Source organism: Cucurbita moschata, unplaced genomic scaffold (genome assembly GCF_002738365.1).
Source record: "Cucurbita moschata cultivar Rifu unplaced genomic scaffold, Cmos_1.0 Cmo_Scf00108, whole genome shotgun sequence".
In the NCBI taxonomy this organism is placed as follows: Eukaryota; Viridiplantae; Streptophyta; class Magnoliopsida; order Cucurbitales; family Cucurbitaceae; genus Cucurbita; species Cucurbita moschata.
Window position 1 is genome coordinate 186,519 of NW_019268624.1, and position 24,336 is coordinate 210,854.

The 24,336-nt window shown below is 39.7% G+C and overlaps 1 long non-coding RNA gene across 1 annotated transcript; it reads right to left on the reverse strand.

The window, feature by feature from the left end:
- Positions 1-1,492: 1,492 nt before the first annotated feature.
- LOC111439799 lies at positions 1,493-24,336 on the reverse strand. Its single transcript, XR_002709869.1, has 3 exons — positions 24,326-24,336; positions 8,356-8,363; positions 1,493-1,634 (listed from the first exon to the last, which is right to left on the reverse strand). It is a non-coding gene; the product is annotated as an uncharacterized LOC111439799 (long non-coding RNA).

Below are 24,336 nucleotides of genomic sequence, written 5' to 3' on the forward strand. Positions count from 1 at the left end.
ATCCAATCATAAAACTCAAAATATTTCTAAAAACATCCAGTAAAATATTTAAAACCAGTACTTTTAAAAACTTAAAACGACCAAAGTAAATTCTTGACAACGAAAACATAATTACATAAACAGACCCAGACATGGATTCCCAATAGTCTCTAGCCCGCTGGTCTCATCCTCGGTTGGCCTGCATCATCTAAATCTGGAAAGAAAAGTTATAATAATTTTGATGAGTAATTAGATTACTCAGTAAGTAGCTAGCTTATCATTAAAGAGTTCATAACTAATCTTTCCAGGTGTTTTTAAGTTTTATTCATCATTGACTCCTAGTTCTCTTACTAGGGTCATCTGTTCGTTAATGAGGTATCTCAGCTACCTCCAGCTAGGTTACTGACTCTCTCTCGATATGCTTATCTAGAATTTTCGGACTCGTATGTAAGACTCGCTCTCGGTCAAATACGGCCCGTCTACTAATTGATCTGATGGCCTGTTTATCTCATATACCAACGGTCAGGAGTACTCATGCTCCCTGACTTAGCACACAGCGCGTTGGCCAGGAACTCCGCGGGAATTAGTAGACTATCATACCCATATAAATAAGTCATAACTCAACAACCAATAAGCATATCTTAGAGTCATAACCTTTCTATTAACATGCATAACATACTCACAGTTACTGCATGTTTTCATACATGTATCATGTTCAACACATAGAACATTCTGACAATCATTTATATCATGCTTACATCACAGGCAAGCAGTCACAATATACAATAAACACTCAATATCATCAAAGCTCATCATAACATATTAAGCTCTTAATCAGGTAAACAACATACTCACATGTTGTAAAACAAGTTAAGAACTAGTTCAAAGGTCGATACGCTACTTACTTGGTTTCGAACTTCTTTTCCCCCTTGAATGTACGTTTAATAGTATTTCAACACAATTCCTTTCTATTAGACCTATATTTTATCAATTTCAACATAAGTATAGACCAATTTTGATAGGACAGGTCAAAAGGAGTCGAACGGGACAAACTGGGAGCCAAAATACCTGCTCACGCGCCCTCACGCGCCAACACAAGGTTAGGGTTCGTTTCTCACGCGCCTGATCCGCGCACAATCGCACTTCCACTCATGGCCTCCCACGCGCTCGTCTTCAACCTCTCCTCTCTGCAATTTTTTTTTCCAATCTTTTTCCTTTAATACCCGTTGTGTTTCGAAGCAAAAATTTCATCTCTACAGCGAATTTCGTGCTGATTTTTTCTACAACTTTATAGATTTCCTAACTACGGTTCTAACAAGCCTTATTTCATAATTTATTATGCAGTATGAATCAAGATATTGAGATTTAAAGGTTCGGTGATATGGGTTTTTCGTTACCTTCAAATCACCGTCTGATTCAGCTCGTGGTCGTATCCCCTTCCTCAAAGGATTCCTCAGCAACAACCCCTCTTCCTTTACCCTCGATTGATGTCCAATTTATAAGCAACCAAAACTCGAATTCTCAAAAATTTCCTCCTCTGTTTTCTGGGTTTTTCGCTAATCACTATTCTTCGTTTTTCTTCCCTTTTTAAAACCTAATCAAGGCCCTAATACGCTTCCACATCCTCTAATAATCCACTCATCAATCCCACGCTTCTAGCCTACGCGTCCACCGCCCCTCATCCCCCTTTACAGCAGCTGCTTGACGCAGCTGCTTCGATTTTTTTCTTTATTTATTTTATTTATTTTATTATTATTTATTTATTTATTATTTTTTATTTATATATATATTTTAATTATTATTATTATTATTATTATTATTATTATTATCATCATCATCATCATCAAACACAAAAAATAAATACAAAATACATATTATCATTATTTTAGGTTGTTACAATTCTACCCTCTTTTTAAGAACTTTCGTCCTCGAAAGTTTTCAACTCCCTAAACAAGTATGGATACTCTCGTTTAAACTCCTCTTCTCTTTCCCAAGTAGCTTCACTAGCTTGCTGATTCTTTCATAAAACTTTAACAAAGGGAATATCTCTGCTACGCAAGGATCTCACTTCCCGTGCTAAAATTTTCATGGGCTGTTCTTCGTAGCTTAAGTCCTTCTTTAACTCCAAGTCTTCATAATGAAGAATATGCATAGGGTCTGCAACATACCTCCTCAGCATCGAAACATGAAAAACATTATGTACAGCATCCAACGCTGGTGGTAATGTCAATCTATAGGCTACTGGGCCAACTTTTTCGAGGATCTCAAAAGGTCCAATAAAACGTGGACTAAGCTTCCCCTTTCTACCAAATCGCAAAACACCACGAATTGGTGCAATCTTCAGGAACACATGATCCCCTACCTCAAACTCTAGGTCCTTCCTTCTAATATCTGCATAACTCTTCTGACGACTTTGGGCGGTCAAAATTCTCTTCCTAATCTTCTGAATCGCCTCATTGGTCGTTCGTAGCAAATCTGGACCTAATAGCGGTTTACTACCTACCTCCTCCCAATAAATTGGAGTTCGACACCTCCGTCCATAAAGTGCTTCAAAAGGAGCCATCTGGATAGTTGACTGATAACTATTATTATAGACAAATTCCACCAAATATAGGTAGGTGTCCCAACTGCCAGCAAAATCAAGTACACATGCACGCAACATGTCCTCGAGAATTTGATTTAATCTCTCTGTCTGTCCATCTGTCTGAGGATGAAATGCTGTACTAAACTTTAGTTGTGTACCAAGGGCTTTCTGAAGACTCTTCTAGAATCGAGAAGTAAACCGCGTATCCCTATCTGACACAATAGAAACTGGTACACCATGCAACCTTACAATCTCCTTTAAATACAATTGTGCCCACTTGTCAACCGAATATGTAGACTTACTCGGTATAAAATGGGCTGTCTTAGTTAATCTATCCACAACGACCCATATCACTGTAAACCCTAACTGGGTTCTTGGTAGTCCTGTAATGAAATCCATAGTCACTTCTTCCCACTTCCACTGAGGCACATTTAAAGGTTGCAATAATCTAGCTGGTTTCTGTCTAGGTGCCTTAACTTGTTGACAAGTTAAACACCTACTCACACATTCAGCAACATCTTTCTTCATCCCAGGCCACCAAAAGCATGTTTTCAAATCCTGATACATCTTTTTGGCACCTGGATGCACAGTATAGGGCGACTCATGCGCCTCAGATAGAATCTTCCTCTTGATCTCTACATCATTTGGCACACAAGTTCGGTTCTGCAACTTCAAACATCCATCACCCGTTATCCAGAAATCCTTGATTTGTTCAGTCTCAAGTTGCCTCACAACTTTTGAAAAATAAGGGTCCCTTTACTGACCCCGAATAATTTGTTCCTGCAACGTCGGACAAATAGTCATAAGAGCTAACTGAGCTGTCGCTTTCCTGACCAAGACAGCTATCTGAGCTCGTTCAAACTCCATCTGAATGTTGTGTTGTCTCGTTAGCATTGTAGATAAGTGAGCTGCTTACGACTCAAGGCATCAGCTACCACATTAGCTTTACCAGGATGATGTAGGATCTCCACATCATAATCTTTTACCAACTCCAACCATCGACGTTGCCTCATGTTGAGCTCTTTCTGGGTGAACAGATATTTAAAAATCTTATGATCCGTATATACTTGTATCCTCTCACCGTACCGATAATGTCTCCATATCTTCAAAGCAAATACCACAGCAGCTAATTCTAAATCATGAGTTGGGTAATTGCGTTCATAATCCTTCAATTGCCGAGAAGCATAAGTAATAACTCTCCCGTTTTGCATAAGTACGCACCCCAACCCATGCTTAGAGGCATCACTATAAATTACTAGATTCCCAGTACCGTCAGGTACAATAAGCACTGGGGCTGACGTTAATCTTTCCTTGAGTTTCTGAAAACTACTTTCACAAGCTTGACTCCAATCAAATTTCTTTCCTTTTTGGGTTAACTGAGTCAGTGGTGCGGCAATCCTGCAAAGTCTTTAATAAAGCGCCTGTAATATCCGGCTAAACCCAGAAAACTTCTCACCTCAGTAACTGTAGTTGGTCGAACCCAACCTATAACTGCCTCCACCTTTGCTGGATCAACAGTTATACCATCCTTGGATACCACATGACCAAGGAATACTACCTTTTGAAACCAAAACTCACATTTTGAGAACTTGGCATATAATCTTTGTTTACGCAGAACCAACAAAACCTTCCTCAAATGTTCTGCATGTTCATCGTTTGTTTTGGAATAAATCAAGATATCATCAATGAACACAATGACAAAAGAATCCAAAAAATCCTGGAATACCCGATTCATCAGCTCCATAAACACTGCAGGGGCATTAGTCAAGCCAAAGAACATCACGACAAACTCATAATGCCCATACCGAATACGAAAAGTTGTCTTCGGTATGTCATCTTCTTTGACTCTTATCTGGTGATAATCAGAACGAAGATCAATCTTCGAAAATACCGCTGCCCCTTGAAGCTGGTCAAACAAGTCATCAATTCGCGGCAAGGGATACTTATTTTTAATGGTCACCTTATTCAGCTCCCTATAGTCAATACAGAGACGGAGTGTGCCGTACTTCTTTTTCACAAACAACACTGGAGCTCCCCATGGTGACACACTAGGTCGTATGAATCCCTGGTTCAACAACTCCTGTAATTGCAACTTCAACTCTTTCAATTTCGCGGGAGCCATCCTATAAGGAGCTTTAGAGATAGGTGTTGTCCCTGGTTCTAGTTCAATACCAAAGTTGACTTCTCGCTCTGGTGGTAAACTAGGTAATTTATCAGGGAAAACATCTAGGAATTCATTCACTACAGGTACAGTTGATACATCTGTATCCACTCGTCCCACTTCTACCACACTAGCCAGGAATGCCACAGCACCGTGACCAATTAACTTCCTAGCCTTCAAAGCAGTAATTGTCTTGGGAACACTTCCCAGCTTCGTACCCTGAAACCGGAAGCTCTTTCCCATCGAGAGGTGAAAAACTATCTCCTTCTTATAACAATCGATACTGGCATGATGAGCAGATAGCCAATCCATGCTCAAAATAATATCGTAATCATACATATCTAGCACCATTAACAACACGTCTAATGGTTGGCCGGATACTTCTACTTTATTCAGTTTCATCTTTTCACGGGTCATCAATATGACTCCTGAAGGTGTAGAAACTAAAATCTCATAACCTAAAGGCTCTACTTCAAGTTGGGCTTGACAAACAAACGATAATGATATAAAAGAATGCGTCGAGCCAGAATCGAATACAGTATAAGCAAAATAGCCAGATATGGGTAAAGTACCTGTCACCACCATGCTGGCATCCCCCGCTGCCTTACTTGTCGTGGCAAAGGCTTTACCTCGAGCCTGAGGCTGTCCCCCAGCACTCAACTGACCCCCTCCTCCACCTGGAGCAGATCGCTCGGGGCGCATCACATTAGGATTCTTTGCACTACAACATACTCTGGCGAGATGACCAGTCTTGCCACAGCTATAACATATCTTGTCTGCAGCATTACAAGATCCCGCATGAGTTAACCCACACTTACTACAACCTGCCCTCCCTTCACCTAAGTAAGGCCGACGATCATCTCGTTGTGGTACCGTCTGCTGTTGCGAACCCGAGGATATTTGAATAAATTTTCGTTTACCACTTGGTCGCACCTGACTGCTAGAACCCTGATTATTCCTCGGGGTGCTAGCATCTAATTTCACCGCAGCATTATAAGCCGTAACAAAATCTTGAGAAGCATGGGCAGACACGGATCCCTGTATCTCTTGCCTCAAACCCTGAATAAAGAGATCCGTCTTCTCTTCCTCGGTAGCAACCATAAGAGGAACAAATCTGGATAATCGTGTGAATTCCGCCTCATACTCCTTTACTGACCTATTACCCTGTTCCAATTGCATAAAGGCTTTTCGGTTTCGCAATCTCGCTAGAGCAGGATAGTATTTCTCACAAAACTCATGTCTAAAGGCCGCCCATGTGATTGGGGCTCCATCAGCCTCCATCTTCGGCTTCTTTGATTACCACCAAAAATGGGCTGGTCCCTCCAACAAATATGTAGCACACAACATCTTATGATTCTCTGGGCAGTTGTAGAATGTAAACTTTGTTTCAATACATTCCAACCACCATTCAGCTGCCTCAGGATCAGTCCCCTTTCCTCCAAAAGTTGGCGGGGCAAGTTTCATGAAATCTCGTATGTACTCACTCTCCTCTGCCATACATCGTCGGCCATAAGATACTACCCGCGATGGTGCCTCTGTCACGACAGCTGTACCAGGTACCTCTGTCAACTGTGTTGGAGGTATTACTGTCTGAACACCTACTCCTGGTGCTTCAGACACTAATGTCGTCTGGCCCGATACAGGTGCTGTTGGAGCCGCCTGGCTTCCAAGACCAGCAAGGGCTGCCAGTACCGCTTGGTCCACCCGGCTCTGCACCGCCTGATCTACTTGACTCTCAATCAATGATTGTAATGCCTCCAAAGTAATCACAACAGTCGGCTGATCTCTAGCTGCCGATTGAGCAGCAGGCTCCGGAACCGCCTCTGCTGGAGCAGTTCCCTCTACAGGCTGCCCCTCATTCCCCGAGTCCACATTGGATGTACCAGGGTCTAAATTCTTAAATACGACCATATCTGTCACACGCATAATTAAGTGGTCATCATCAATTCTTTTAAACTTTTCATACTATTCTTTCATACAATTTAATCATACATGACTTACCTAACCGAGGCGAGATACCGCTGAGCTGGACTAAAGGAATCCATACTGTCTATTCTAGACTGTCTACAGAACCTATAACCTAGGCTCTGATACCAACTTGTAACACCCGCTCATCGTCAACGCGATTAACAGGAGTTACCTTCGACAACAATAACAAACTCTGATATCCAATCATAAAACTCAAAATATTTCTAAAAACATCCAGTAAAATATTTAAAACCAGTACTTTTAAAAACTTAAAACGACCAAAGTAAATTCTTGACAACGAAAACATAATTACATAAACAGACCCAGACATGGATTCCCAGTAGTCTCTAGCTCGCTGGTCTCGTCCTCGGTTGGCCTGCATCATCTAAATCTGGAAAGAAAAGTTATAATAATTTTGATGAGTAATTAGATTACTCAGTAAGTAGCTAGCTTATCATTAAAGAGTTCATAACTAATCTTTCCAGGTGTTGTTAAGTTTTATTCATCATTGACTCCTAGTTCTCTTACTAGGGTCATTTGTTCGTTAATGAGGTATCTCAGCTACCTCCAGCTAGGTTATTGACTCTCTCTCGATATGCTTATCTAGAATTTTCAGACTCGTATGTAAGACTCGCTCTCGGTCAAATACGGCCTGTCTACTAATTGCTCTGATGGCCTGTTTATCTCATATACCAACGGTCAGGAGTACTCATGCTCCCTGACTTAGCACATAGCACGTTGGCCAGGAACTCCGCGGGAATTAGTAGACTATCATACCCATATAAATAAGCCATAGCTCAACAACCAATAAGCATATCTTAGAGTCATAAACTTTCTATTAACATGCATAACATACTCACAGTTACTCCATGTTTTCATACATGTATCATGTTCAACACATAGAACATTCTGACAATCATTTATATCATGCTTACATCACAGGCAAGCAGTCACAATATACAATAAACACTCAATATCATCAAAGCTCATCATAACATATTAAGCTCTTAATCAGGTAAACAACATACTCACATGTTGTAAAACAAGTTAAGAACTAGTTCAAAGGTCGATACGCTACTTACTTGGTTTCGAACTCCTTTTCCCCCTTGAATGTACGTTTAATAGTATTTCAACACAATTCCTTCCTATTAGACCTATATTTTATCAATTTCAACCTAAGTATAGACCAATTTTGATAGGACAGGTCAAAAGGAGTCGAACGGGACAAACCAGGAGCCAAAATACCCGCTCACGCGCCCTCACGCCCCAACACAAGGTCAGGGTTCGTTTCTCACGCGCCTGATCCGTACACAATCGCACTTCCACTCGCGGCCTCCCACGTGCCTCGCGTGTCCTTCACGCGCTCGTCTTCAACCTCTCCTCCCTGCAGTTTTTTTTTCCAATCTTTTTCCTTTAATACCCGTTGTGTCCCGAAGCAAAAATTTCATCTCTACAGCTCGAATTTCGTGCTGATTTCTTCTACAACTTTATAGATCTCCTAACTACGGTTCTAACAAGCCTTATTTCATAATTTATTATGCAGTATGAATCAAGATATCGAGATTTAAAGGTTCGGTGATATGGGTTTTTTGTTACCTTCGAATCACCGTCCGATTCAGCTCGTGGCCGTATCCCCTTCCTCAAAGGATTCCTCAGCAACAACCCCTCTTCCTTTACCCTCGATTGATGTCAAATTTTTAAGCAACCAAAACTCGAATTCTCAAAAATTTCCTCCTCTGTTTTCTGGGTTTTTCGCTAATCACTATTCTTTGTTTTTCTTCCCTTTCTAAAACCTAATCAAGGCCCTAATACGCTTCCACATCCTCTAATAATCCACTCATCAATCCCACGCCTCCAGCCTACGCGTCCGCCGCCCCTCATCCCCCTTTACAGCAGCTGCTTCGATTGTTACAAAAAGCTTTAATTATTTATTTATTTTATTATTTTTTAATTATTTATTATTTTTTTTAATATATTTTTTTAATTATTATTATTATCGTCGTCATCATCAAACACAACAAATAAATACAAAATACATATTATCATTATTTTAGGTTGTTACAAAAAGCTTTCAAAAGAGACATATGCATGTGGTGTCTCCAATTTGCACCAATAGAGGGTTGTTCCCCAAAAGTTAACTTTGAAGTTCCATTGGTAATCATCTCCATGATTAAGCAAACGATGATACCCCAAGTCATCGTCTTTAGACTGACAATGCACAAGCAACGCAAGTTTGCTTAGCCCGTTAACCACATGAATGTAATATCTAGAAGGTCCTGGTGGTGGTAACGCGACCCTTGGAACCTGAGGCCCAACTAAAGCCACCGTGAAAAGAAAGAAAACGACAATATTCTTTATCATTTCCTAATCATCCTTTAGCTTAACTACCAACTTGTGTTGGACATGTGAATAAATATACATACTTATAGTACATGCAAGAAACTATGTAAATGCATGCTATGGTTGTAAAAAACTTAATCATTTAACTAATTTCGGTTATGCAACATAATTTAAGGTTAATTTTGGGATAATTTTAGAGATTTATTAGATTTTCAATAACAAAATTCCTGGAATAGATAATAGTTATTAGCCCAAGAATAATAAATATTTCATTGATTTTTACAACTCTCATAAAATGGACAACAAAATATGAATACTTTCCCGTAGAAAATATAAAATAGATAAAGCAATTCATAGATTACATATGGTATAGCACCCAAGTCCAACAAGGTATTAAATTCCGATTAACTTTTTAAAGTTGAACTTTCAAACCTTTTACGAGGACCTTAGAAATTTTAAGGTGAGGTAGAACAGATAAGTTCAAAAAATTCTAGAACTATAGTTTCAAATAGGAAATGCGCAAGACTTCTTTCGTAAGAATTACTCAATGCCTGTTCGGAGAACCATCATGGAGTTTTGATTTCATCATGTCACACCCTGAATCTCTAGGAAAATTTTTGCCAATCAATGTGTATAAAATAAGAGGGAAATCAAAATTTATTAATATATGCCAAATTAATCTAACGAGGGAAGGGTACGAGATACATGATTCCCTAGGTCCATAATTCCTCTATTACTTCTAAACTCTAGAGTACCCTCTCGTCACGATTAAGCAACATACTTGTAGTCTCTCATCACATCCTTAACCTAGGAGGGAACCAATTGTTTACTTTTGTCCCTAGAGTTTCCACACTCTTGATACAAAGACCTGGGTAGAAAACTTAGCCTTCGCAATGGTACAAGGTGGGGAAGAACATGGTGAGTGTTGGTCTGTTTGCATCCATGGGAGTGTTAACTGGTGAACTCGTCCCATAGGCCATGAAGTAACCTACGGTGAGGGGGTGCTACCCCTCGGTAGATGCCACCTAAACAGGTTACTCACATGATCAACAACCTCTCATAGGACGGATCCTACGTGCAGGGTAACTACTACCTAGCCTCGTGATTAATGTCCTAAAACACGACGTGTCCACAATGCAGTGTAGTCAATCTACCACTGAGTAACAAGCCTTAGACACAGGATTGTCAGTTGTATGGCTGGTGTCGTAAATCCTAGGGGGAGTGTCTTGGAGAATAAATCCTAGAAAGTCTCGACCCACACATCTACGTGATTACCCTAGACTTAATTCGATTTTGTTGCTTATTCTCAAAAAGGAAGGATCACACAATCATTCACCAGGAATCACACATGCTCAATGGGGTGTGACATCTATCCAGCACCTAGAGTGCTGATAAATAAACATCTCATCCACTGTCATAGCATGATTACTTACACCCGTAGTAAAGTATATCTAGACAGTATACTAGGTAAGACAAGAAATTTCAACAACTAGCAAGCTTGTTTTCCCTCTTAGTAACTTTCCTAGGTAGTTGTTAATCAAGTATAGCTACCTAGGATTAATTTTACTAGCATGCATTCATAAGCAAGCGAATTGTACAAGTACTGCTTTGTAGATTTTCATGTTGTTACTTATAGATTTGTCATGTGCCTTCTCGAGTAGGATTACAGGACAAAAAGAAAATCCATACACGCTCTCACGTGCTTTTCTAGCACCAAAGAAGTTTTCAAGGTGCGCATACCATGCGATATTCAAGCACAAAAGATGTTGTCTACGCGCGTTTACCACACGTCTAGCAAAGGTACAGCGGGACGTGTGTCATTGGTTAGTGTACATGTCGGGTAGGATTTTGAGCACACGAATCGAACTCCAGTTCATTGGTACTGTTTGAGATACAAAGGGTTGACTGGGTCGTGTGCGGTTTAGCGAGTAAAGTGGTATCTCAAAACACGTCCTCGTTGACTCGTTGACCCATCATTCCTGCCACGTTGTGATACATTTCAACTTTTTGCTAATACGCTTCTCTCTCGTCGCCAGCAGTTGTGTATCCATGGTTGATTCTTCCAACGTTCAATTTGTCTAGATTTCACTGAGCGACGCATTTCAATCTATTTTTTTTGGATTGCTTTTTATCTTCCAATCGTTAACTAGAAATGACTTGGTTTCTTCACGAAAAATGAAGATATCGAATCAACCAATTGGATGCCATTTTTTTTTTTAATTTTTAGGAAGATAGAGACCATAATAATTGAGTTCAAATTTTGAAAAAAATATATTTTCTTATCGAAATTATAAATCTCTCGAATCTAATTCTGAAACAAATCATGGTCTAGTTTCAACACGAAACTTATAAGAATCCTTTCCTGGAACATCGTAGTCAAATCGAACGATCCTACAACCAAAACTGACACTCATCGATCCTCTTACTAGGACTAGAGATAAATCTTTTGCCAAATTTTTCATTAAAGTGTCCGAAATTTTCTTTATTTGATAAATATTGAATTTTAGTTCCAAGGTTCCTTAAGGCTTCTCAAGCATTTTTTTTTTCCCTTCTGCACTTGAGATTCACCCTCTATGTCAATAATAAAATCCAAAAATTTCTAAATTTAAGGTATTAAAGTAAGAGTTATATATCTGTTGTGGCTCCGGTGTTACCATTCAAATCCGTCAAGAATGAATAAAGCGTAGGCAAGCATTTCATTTTTTCAAATTTCGTTTCTTGAAATTAAGTTCTAAACTTTTAGTAGGTTCATATTGGGGGAATTTCACCCAAGATTCATACAGGAAGCTAGAGTTCATTACGATCTAAAGGCTATATTTCATTTAATTTAAAGAAATGGTAAATTTCCTAAGTTTTAAATTCTGGACGGAATTTGCACTTTATTATTTCTTTTTGTGGCTAAAATAAACTTAAAAGAAAATACCTATGGGTACCCCTAAGAAGTTACAAAATTTAGAAGAAATTAGATAGGCAATAGAAACCTCATCGTATTTCTAAAATAATGAATGTTGGCAAAAAAGGGAGAAGGCATGCGTTAGACGATGTTGGCAGTAGCGAGTCTAAAGCTCAGTAGGACAAGTGGCAAATGCTGAGCGGAGAGAATCGTTCAGCTACTAATTGTGACATGCATGCAGGTTAACCCGATCCCTAAACCTGGATTCGATCAAAAGCTTGCGTGTGCAACTCGTTAACCTTCGACCCTAACAAAAAATGCAACCTGAACTTGATCCAATGACTCAATGAGTAACCGAGATCTACAAAAAACCTCTATGCATGAAATTCTATGTGAAAAGCCTTTCCCGACGTGTGTAAGCGCATGTGAGTCTCATTTTGTTCGTTCGACCTCCGTTTGTCAGTTTTTTGTCTTGACTTCGATATTAACATAATTATGCTTGAATTAGGATCTACGAGAGAAATTCCATAAATTCTTGAGCTCCAAACACGTGGAATAGCTGGCACAAGAATGTAAACGTCATTCAAGTAAGTAACCACATAAACTTTAGGCAAGTAATACTTGTATAGATCGCTAGGACATGATAGCATGCGAGCATTCCTTAACTTAGGTGGTAATGTTAACGACCTCAGAAAAGCTTTCTTTTTATGAGTATGTATTGTACGTATGTCTTTTATGTATTATATGCATGATTAAAATACAAATTGAGCAATATGGATGAGTATGTTATCCATGATGGAAGAAATTACCAAAATGCCCCTATGATAAAATTTCGTATGAATGTCGTTTTCTATGCTTTCCATTGCATAGGAAATTAGAATTGGTAAGAGCGACGTGTGCTTCGCAAGCACTAGAAAATCTTGATAAGATTAGGACGCAATAGCGTGTGCAGAATCTTGATAAGGTCCATAGATTTCTAGTGGACTAAATATGATAAGAATCTTTATTATTTTTAATTTCATAATGTTTGAAATTGTCAAAGTGTCAAATTGACCTCGTCCTTCGTGGAGATTTAAGGGGATCGAAATTAAATCATGGCCACAAATGTCACTTATGGGGAGTATAAATACCAAGAAATTGTTATGTAAAAATCAAATTCGTGGATGAATGAAATTGAGATCTCAAATTTAGACGCTTTCTTAGAAATCAGAATATCATATTTGTCATTTCTAAGTTTCAAGCAATTCTTGTGGTAGAATTGCATCCGAGCCATTCAATCAAGCCTTGATTAAGTTTGATTGCGGAGTGACTCGATTTAAAACAAGGTTTCCAAATCTTGCTTCTAGATCTTCGATCGTAAGAGGTAATCTAATTCTAGCCTTATCTCTTGGTTGATCCGAATTTTGTATAAGTAGGTGTTAATTACTTGGATTCAAGTGTTCTTGCTTCAACAAAAGCATGATTTGTTGGATTGAGGATTAGGGTTGCTTTATCAAAATACCGTAGAATAGTGAGCGGTGATAAAAAATCTAGACCTGTGTTTACCCAAAGAATTGATTAGAGGCCCCTAATAAAATAGTAGATCAATACGACTCCAAAGAATGACCAAGGTAACTATTTAGACTATGAGATGCGTGAATGCTACGCTATCTTTAGACCCTCCAATCCCTTTCCACTAGAATATTAGTACTATTGAGCTAAGCACATGCTAGTTAGCGTAGTTTGAGCTTCTATTCCGCTGAATGGCCAGTGGTCTCTTGAATATGGCCACTATGTTGTTAACCTCTTCCTTAAAGAGGGAGTGTGAGATAACATGAGATAGCCTAATTGCTGACTAATGCAGATGATATGAACCAAGAGACATCAATCATACAATATGCTTCAATGAAGATGTGAAGAAAAGGTTGTCAAAATTATCAAAAGATGTTTCAATTCATGCTACATTGAAGAAGAATAAAGTTTGATTGTTGTAAATTTTGGGTGGGTTATAATTTAGAGTTATTAAGACTTTTTATTTAATTTCGGTTACATTTACATAATGGCTAATTATGGCCATAAAGTGTGAATGTTACAACTTTTGGAATGCCTTTAATAGTTTCATTTTGAGGCTATATAAAGCCATCTATGTTGTATTTGTAATCAGACTTAGAAGATATATCAAAAGAAGCATTTGTGCTTTTCTTTAGCCAATGGCTAAGTTTCTTTGCAACTCTATGTAGTTTAGGTTGCATGTAGAATCATTCAAGCTCGACATGATCAATCTTGCTTGTGGAGTGATTCGAATCTCAATCAAGTGTTCTTGTCTTGAGATATTTGATCAACAAGAATCATTGAAGCTAGACATGATCGATCTTGCTTCTGGAGTGATTCGAATCTCAAACAAAGTGTTCTTGCCTTGAGATATTCGATCAACAAGGTAATCCGAATCTTATTCCCCTTGTATTGATTCCTTATCGTATCATTTGGTATCAGAGCTTCAGGCTCAAGATCGGATATATGTTTCCTTTGCATTTCTTCTCAATTTGATTTTTATTTATTTTCATCTTTTTAGTTTTTAATCGACCCAGAGTTCAAAATTCAATCTTTGCTCTATTTACAATTTTGAGAGGTGAGAATGAGAGCTTCATTTGTGTAAATGAGTGCAAACAGAGTGGCCTAAAATTTTCTTGAGTGTATACACGTGAGAGAGTGTTGTGAGGTCCTTCGTATTTCCATAACTTATTTTTTGCAGCAAAGTTTCACAAATAGATTCGAGGACGAATCCTCTTGAAGAAGTGGAGAATGATATGAACCAAGAGACATCAATCATACAATATACTTCAATGAAGATGTGAAGAAAAGGTTGTCAAAATTATCAAAAGATGTTTCAATTCATGCAACATTGAAGAAGAATAAAGTTTGATTGTTGTAAATTTTGGGTGGGTTATAATTTAGAGTTATTGTGTTTTAAGACTTTTTATTTAATTTCGGTTACATTTACATAATGGCTAATTATGGCCATAAATTGTGAATGTTACAACTTTTGTAATGCCTTTAATAGTTTCATTTTGAGGCTATATAAAGCCTTGTATGTTATATTTGTAAGGTAGACTTGGAAAATATATCAAAAGAAGCATTTGTGCTTTTCTTTAGCCAATGGCTAAGTTTCTTTGCAACTCTATGTAGTTTAGGTTGCATGTAGAATCATTCAAGCTCGACATGATCAATCTTGCTTGTGGAGTGATTCGAATCTCAATCAAGTGTTCTTGTCTTGAGATATTTGATCAACAAGAATCATTGAAGCTAGACATGATCGATCTTGCTTCTGGAGTGATTCGAATCTCAAACAAAGTGTTCTTTGCTTGAGATATTCGATCAACAAGGTAATCCGAATCTTATTCCCCTTGTAGTTGATTCCTTATCTTATCATTTGGTATCAGAGCTTCAGGCTCAAGATCGGATATATGTTAGTATTGTTAGTATTGTCGTCCTTATCTTATCATTTCCTTATCTTGTAGTTGATTCCTTATCTCTCAATCGTGCATCAGTAATGTTAGTATTGTCGTCTGGATTTTCCATGCTACAAACGAAAGGTAAAAGAAAAAAAAAAAGGACCTCACAAGCGCTCCCTCACGTGTATTCACTCATAAATGTAGTTCACTCGTGTTTAACACTCAACACTCGAATCAATGTGTCACTCCCTTACAAACTCACCCTCACAATTGAGCACACACAAATCACACTCCAAAAAAAACAAATTGGGATGTGAGACAAGCTATGTTATAGAGCTAAATGCAATTCAAAGTGAATAGACAGCACACTCAACACATAAACAAGGGTATTGAAGGAGCAATCCGAATAACGACAAAGAAACGAATTAAAGAAAGAAAATGATTAAGGACTAATTTAGACGTAGTAACATATGAGAGTTACATATAATAATCAAGAGGAAAAAAGAAAGACATTTAACATCAATATGCTTTCTTTCTTTCAATGGTTTTTTTTTTTTTTATTGGCAAAATCTAATCAATTTACCAACAAGAAAATTGATTTAGAAGATTTTAAAGAAGAATAAAGTGTTGAAAAGATCCAGATCTAACACTTTAAAGAACATAAAAAAAAAATGTATATTTTTTTTTTGTTATATAGTTTTGTGATAGAATATGAACATTCTACACAAACTGAGAAAAAAAAATAATAAGAAAAAAAAGAGATAAGCGCAATGAAACATATATCCGATCTTGAGCCTAAAGCTCTGATACCAAAATGATATGGAAATCAACCCAAGGGAAAGTATGGAACGGATTACCTTGATGATCAAGATCAAGAGTAAAGAAAACTCGTTTCTAAACTCGTGATTCGAATCTCAAACAAATGTTTGAGATATTTGATCAACAAGAATCATTCAAGCTAGACATGATCGATCTTGCTTGTGGAGTGATTCGAATCTCAATCAAGTGTTCTTGCCTTGAGATATTCGATCAACAAGGTAATCCGAATCTTGCTCCCCTTGTAGTGATTCCTTATCTTATCAAAAATGCTTGGTGATCACCGACCGCAACCCCACAGTAATACCTGCAAGCATCAAGCAACCAGGTAATCTTCGAATGATCTCGGCCATACAGCTGAAAAGGGGACTTGCATGAGAGGAACCTACATTCATGGCCATACCACTGATGGAAGAAGCAACCACCGAAGAGACTGTCCCAGAGGAAATCAAGGAAGTACTAAACAGTTATACCGACATAATGCCAGAGAGTTTACCTCAAACACTACCACCTCGTCGAGGCATTGACCATGAAATCGAACTCCTCCCCGGGGTTAAACCGCCAGCGAAGAACGCATACCGGATGGCTCCGTCGAGCTAGCCGAATTTAGGAAACAACTGGATGAGTTGCTGAAGGCAGGATTCATTCGCCCGACAAAGGCACCTTATGGAGCCCCCGTACTGTTCCAGAAGAAGAAGGATGGGACGTTGCGTCTGTGCATAGACTATAGAGCCTTAAACAAGGTGACGGTACGCAACAAATATCCTCTGCCGATAATATCTGACTTGTTCGACCAACTTCACGGGGCCAAGTACTTCACGAAGTTGGACTTACGATTAGGGTATTATCAAGTATGTATTGCCGAAGGGGACGAACCCAAGACAACGTGCGTAACAAGATATGGGGCCTTTGAATTCCTAGTAATGCCCTTTGGCCTGACAAATGCCCCAGCTACTTTCTGCACGTTGATGAACCAGATTTTCTACGAATACCTGGATCAGTTCGTCATAGTATACCTCGACGACATCGTTGTTTACAGCACAACCCTCGAGGAACACAAAGTGCACTTGAAGCTGGTGTTTGACAAGCTACGACAGAACCAACTGTATGTGAAGAAAGAGAAATGTGCATTCGCACAAACATGCATCAACTTCCTCGGACATGTCATCAGATGTGGACAAATTAGTATGGATAGCGACAAGATAAAAGCTATCCAAGATTGAAAAGTTCCTACTTCCGTATCTGAGTTGCGGTCCTTCTTAGGATTAGCCAACTACTATAGGTGGTTCGTCGAAGGGTTTTCACGACGAGCCGCCCCATTGACAAAGCTGTTGAAGAAAGACCACCCTTGGCGTGGTCGAATGATTGTCAAATGGCCTTTGAAAATTTGAAATCAACCATGACGAGGGGTCCTGTCCTCGGGTTGGTAGATGTCACAAAGCCATTTGAAATAGAAACCGATGCTTCCGACTTTGCTCTATGTGGGGTCCTTATTCAAGAAGGCCACCCCATCGATTACGAAAGTCAAAAGCTCAACGATGCCGAATGCTGGCTGTAGTCCATTGCCTTCGAGAAAGAAATGCTGGCTGTAGTCCATTGCCTTCGAGTCTGAGACAGTATCTCTTGAGATCACAGTTCGTAGTGAAGACGGATAATAGCGCCACCTGCCACTTCTTTGATCAACCAAAATTAACAGCAAAACAAGCCCGGTGGCAGGAGTCGTTGGCCGAATTCAACTTCAAGTTCGAACACAAAGCAGGAAAGAGTAATCAAGCAGCCGACGCACTGAGTCGGAAGGGTGAACATGCGGCCCTGTGCATGTTAGCCCATATTCATTCAAGTAAGATCGATGGATCGATGCGCGATATCATCAAGGAACATTTACACAAAGACCCATCGCCCAAAGCCGTCGTTGAACTAGCTAAAGCTGGAAAAACACGACAGTTTTGGGTTGAGGGAGACCTCTTGTTGACCAAAGGAAATAGATTGTATGTCCCAAGAACGGGGGAACTGAGGAAGAAGCTCATTCAGAAATGTCATGATACCTTATGGGCCAGACACCCTGGTGGCAAAGAACGTACGCCCTAATAAAGAAGGTGTACTTCTGGCCAAACATGCGAGACGACATCATGCAATACACCAAGACGTGCCTCATCTGTCAACAAGACAAAGTCGAGAAAGCCAAAGTCTCTGGACTCTTGGAACCTCTACCTGTGCCAACAAGACCCTGGGAAAGTGTATCTCTGGACTTCATAACACATCTCCCAAAAGTCGGGGAATATGACGCCATCTTGGTTATTGTAGACCAATTCTTAAAATATGCGACATTCATCCCCACTCTAAAATTATGCTCGGCAAAACTCACAGCCCAACTGGTTTTCAAACACGTTGTAAAGCTATGGGGCATTCCGTCAAGCATCATCAGTGATAGGGATGGCAGATTCATTGGGACATTCTAGACTGAGTTATTAGCTTTCTTGGGAATAACCTTAAACATCTCCTCGAGTTATCACCCTCAAACCGATGGACAGACAGAACGGTTCAATTGCTTGCTCGAAGAATACTTACATCACTTCATCGACGCTCGCCAGAAGAACTGGATACAACTGTTAGATGTCGCCCAATTTTGCTTCAATTGCCAAACAAGCTCGTCTACAGGGAAGAGTCCCTTCGAAATTGTAAGTGGATGACAACCGGCCTTACCCCATATTATTGTCGTCTACAGGGAAGAGTCCCTTCGAAATTGTAAGTGGATGACAACCGGCCTTACCCCATATTATTGACGTCTACAGGGAAGAGTCCCTTCGAAATTGTAAGTGGATGACAACCGGCCTTACCCCATATTATTGATCATCCTTATGCAGGGAAAAATCCTCAAGCTCACAACTTTACAAGAGAATGGAAGCAATATTATTGATCATCCTTATGCAGGGAAAAATCCTCAAGCTCACAACTTTACAAGAGAATGGAAGCAGACGACAGATATAGCCCGGGCATATTTAGAGAAGGCTTCCAAGCATATGAAAAAATGGGCGGACAAGAACGACAGATATAGCCCGGGCATATTTAGAGAAGGCTTCCAAGCATATGAAAAAATGGGCGGACAAGAAGCGTCGCCCCCTTCAATTCCGAGCAGGAGATCAAGTTCTTATCAAGCTGAGACTGGGCGGACAAGAAGCGTCGCCCCCTTCAATTCCGAGCAGGAGATCAAGTTCTTATCAAGCTGAGACCAGAACAGATCAGGTTTCGCAGCTGAAAGGATTAGAGACTAGTTCGAAAATATGAAGGCCCGGTTGAAGTCCTTAAAAAGATCGGGGCTACCTCCTACCGAGTGGCATTACCCGCATGAATGAAAATCCACCCAGTAATTCATGTGAGCAAGTTGAAGCCCTATCATCCTGACCCAGACGATGACCAAAGGAATGCAACCACAAGACCAAGCATCGATCTGAAGAAGAAAGAAACAAAAGAAGTAGAAAAGATCCTAGCCGACAGGGTTAGGAAGATAGGAAGACCTGTACGGACGATTCGTCAATTCCTTGTCAAATGGAAGAATCTCCCTACAGAGAAAACAAGCTGGGAACGCGCCGAAGATCTGAACTCCGCCGCCACCCACATCGCAAGGTTTGAAAGTAGTCGGTTGACGGGGTCGTCAACCAATTAGGTGGGGGAGGATGTCACGGTCATGCTCGTCCAGGGCATGTTACCCATGGCCGCATGCCCATGACAAGCCAAACCCTTGTCATGTCTTTTCATTCTAGTGTTTTTTCTTTTGTAATTCTAGGGCGTATGACGCCTAAAAAATAACATGTCTAGGCCTGCCAGACTTAAAATGGCTCAGAATGTACTATAAGGAGACATGACTAGTTGTCAACTTCTCCCTACCCAAGGTTATATATGCTAAGCCGTTGTTATCTTTCTCTTGCTTGCTTATATAACGTCTCTTTCCAAAATCACGCTTTCTAAAATCTCTCTCTCTCCTCGTTTTCTAAAACCTTCTTTTAAAATTGAGGCTAGAGGCTCGATCATACGTCGCTTGGCCGTAGGCAACGCAAGAATAATTGGCTTAAGCTCACTTGTCGCTGGAAAGTGAGTGCCGCACAATCGCTAGTCCGCTGCCTTCGAAAGCGCGATTGTGTCACCGCGCATCGTCTTAAAGATAGGACACGTGTTAGGCGTGAAAAGGCGGCGGAAAATTTACGAAAAATACTGCGTTACGTAGGGTTTGAAGATCGGCACCCGCTACCAGATTTATGAACCCGCGTGCGACCCGAACTCGCATCTGCCACGCGTCAGCGTAGGAAAATTCGTAGGAACCCGCGTGCGTCCAGGTTCGAACACAGACCCTGCCTCTCAGTGGACCAGTCAGCCCTCGCCACGTGGTGACACACCAGCGCGCGACACCATCCCCTTAACGCGTCCGTACGCGTGCGTGTCTGTGCGCGTAGGAAATCCCTCCGGCGCGTTAGGCAAGTGAACCAACGCGTGAGATCTATTTTTATCCCAATTTGACTTCCGTTTGACTATTTTTCATCTCAGTTTTGATACTGATCTAAGTTTAACTTGAATTAGTACCTATCAAGGAAATTCCAGAATTTTTGTAACCTTTTCCGGCAAATAATTCGAGCTTGGGAAGGCACACATCAAACTATGTAAGTAGCCATTTTGATTCCCACGAGCAGTACTTGTAGGAACCGCTAGGAACAAGCATGCATGCTACCACCCATAAACTTAGCTAGCCGAACCTAGAATATTTGTATAGAAACTGCGAAAATGAAATGATTAAGGATAGCTAGATATGAAATGTTTATTAAATCTGTTTTGATTGAGATTTTGATTAGGGTGCTTGTGACTAAGTAGGCTAAACGAGACCCTAGATTGGGGGACCTCTAGAATACCGTGCAATTAGACCCGCAAAATGATTATCAGCGGATCTAGAGCTCAGAATTCCAAACCCGATAGGTTTGTGAGACCAGGCACGAGAATCCTAGAGATACATGAATCCAAGTCTAAGCCATCAAGTTCCACCCTAGAAAGAATAATAGGTCATCACGGTAATTGTAGGTAGCCCGCTAGAGTTGAGCAGTGTAGATAGTGTCATCAAAACCTCCACTTCCCTCTCTCCTCCGATACCGTACCGTCAAGACAGAGCTCCAGTACGGAGATCGTTGAGCTTGGCAGATTTGGAAAGGGAAGTGTGACAGGTGCCCAGACCTAGTGGTGATAGCTAAGGGGTCTTCTGAACAGGACTCCTGGGCCGTAGAAACCCATCCCTGAGCGGGGGACGTGGAGCCACACAGGATGACTCAATAGTTGACTGGCACACAGAGGGTCGCACCCCAAATTTAGTGGATGTATAGTCCCGTGTGAGGGTCATCAGCTAACCTCTATGGATTATGTTCAAAGAGAGTCACGTATTCAGATCCAACCATACGATCTCCTCAGATATACTTATGAGGTCGGGTCTCACCTCAAGACACTGATCATTTCACTGCTTAAGATGGGCAAACCTCCTAAGATACAGAAAAGAGAGTTGCAGCTTAGATCACTCTCCTTAGAAACCCGAGAAAGACCGTGGATACCTACCAAGATAAGGATGCGAAAAGAGCTTAAAAGTAGGTTGCGTACTAAGTATATTTTTATATTCACCCCTTTCTCCCTTTTTTTTTTCAGGTACCAGTCGATACGGGGACCTTCGAGAGCTGCACTGTCACAGAGGGGTGTCGTTCCGGAGCGTCAGTCCCTTGTCGGTCTTTTAGAGTCCTTTGTCCGTTTTTATATTTAGAGTCTTTTATATTTCATTTTATATTTGTAATTACTATTTGTAACATTTGACTTTGATTTTATATTTAATTTTGGTGTCCTTGATTTTTTAAATTTTGCCAGATTTTTACCTTCTATTTTATTTTCTTTTTATTTTTATTTGTTTTCGATTTCGTCTTTTTAGTCACGATTCGGTCTTTCGAAGCCTCGAAAGTCTGGTCCTGACAGTATATGTTATGGTATGATAGGTATGAAATGTTACATCTTTGTACTTATTCCTTATTCTCCATTTTTTTCATGTAAGGAGCTGGTCGAAGTTGGGAGTGGACTCCTGGGCAAGTGCCATAGAATAATCTCACCCGTCGTCCTCAACTCTTTTGTTTGAAAATGTTTTGAGTTCGTTTCTTATTTTGTGTTTTAAATATTGTCGTGCTGTAAATTACTTATGTGCGCACTATTTTGTTATAATATTGTCTCACCCTCTAATCGCCCTTCATGATTCCATTAGTTTTAAACCTCTAACGGTGTTCAATCCAAAGTCTCGACCTACCAATCTACGTGCTTACCCTAGACTTAACTCGATTCTGTTGCTTATTCTCAAAAGGGAGGGATCACACAATCATTCACCAGGAGTCACACATGCTCAATGGGGCGATAACTTCCATCGAGCACCTAGAGGGTTGATAAATAAACATCTCATCCACTGTCACAGCATGATTACTTACACTAGTAGTAAAGTATATCAAGATAGGGAATTCAAAATAGGGAATATTCGCTACATATATACGATTTATTTAACCGCATTTTTTTTATTTACGAATTAAACAAAAAGAGAGAATCTAATCAAATATTACTTTAATCAAATATGTGTCGGAAAATATTAGGATTGGCATTTGAATTAATATTAAATAGTTTAATTAATCATTTAATATTACCTTAATTTGAAATTAGTTATTCAAATTAATTGTTGAATTAATATGAAGAAAGTCAAAATGAACTTCATTTAATGGAAAAATCCATGTTAGTGGAATTTTGAGGGGCCGAAATTTGGTTTAACCAAACTTGCATGCTTGCCAAATAAACCCCACAAATTTTAGTGGAATTTTGAGTGTCAAAATTTGGTGAACTCAAACTTACATGCTTGCCACATAATCTCAAACATTTGAGTGGAATTTTGAGTGTCAAAATTTGGTGATCTCAAATTTGCATGAACATGCAAACATAACTCTATAAATAGAGTGATCATGGTACATGGAAGAGCTTCCTTGGTGAAAAACCTTCGGAAAAACTTTTCACAAACACTCTTCATATATACAAAATCCCTCCCAAGTTTAGTCACTCACCGGATTCCACAATCCCGTTCTAAGGCCGGAGGATAGTGGTGAAGACACTAGTGGTTGTTCGAAACCAGTTCGCGAGGAAAAAGAAATTTGAACTATAGAAGGTTAGTATTCAAACTCATTAAGTTTTAATACTTATGAACATGCTAGTTATTTACTATAATTGATGTTCTAAAAGTGGCTAAGATCCAAATTGCTTCCGCATGTATTATATTAACACCATTAGTCCTCTTGCGTGAGCTCGAGATCTTGCAAGCGCGAGCGCCTAGCCTGTGGTGTGACAACATTGGTGCCACCTATTTGAATGCAAATCTAATCTTTCATTGATGGGCGAAGCATGTTGAGGTTGATTATTACTTCGTTCGTGAACGAGTATCGACTCGTCAGCTTGATGTGCAACTCATATCTTCCATAGATCAGCTCGCCGATATCGTGACAAAGTCACTGCCAGCTCCTTCTTTTTGTAGTTTTAGGCACAATCTAAACTTAGTGGTACATCGTCAAGATTGATAGGGGGGTGTTAAACGTAGAATAAGTCATATTTGTACATATTAAGATAATCTACTGATTTCCAAGTTTGTTACCATGGATCAAGGAGAATCTACCGATTTCCTGGTTTGTTACCTTGGATCTAGGAGAATCTACTGATTTCCTGGCTTGTTACCTTGGACAAGTAGAATCTACTGATTTCCTGATTTGTTATCTTGGACCAAAGACCACCATGTAATCTTCATTGTACAAATCTATAAATACATCAGGTCGTGACTCATATAGGTCATAGTGCTATTCAATCTAACAACTACCAAACGAGTTACGTGTGTCGGAAGTTCGCTTACCGTTCTCGAACGATTCTCAAATTTTCGCCTTCAGATTGAGATTTTGGCTAAACTTCTTCATATATCGTGTGGAGAGTTCTTCCTACGTGAATATATCAACATTTTAGGACTCAATTCACATAGGAAAATCTCAGATCTGAAAAAGTTCGTTCAAGGGTCTTACCTCATGAAACATTCTCAAACCTTGATGCAAATGAACCTTTGCTTCTCATACCTCTCTTTTCT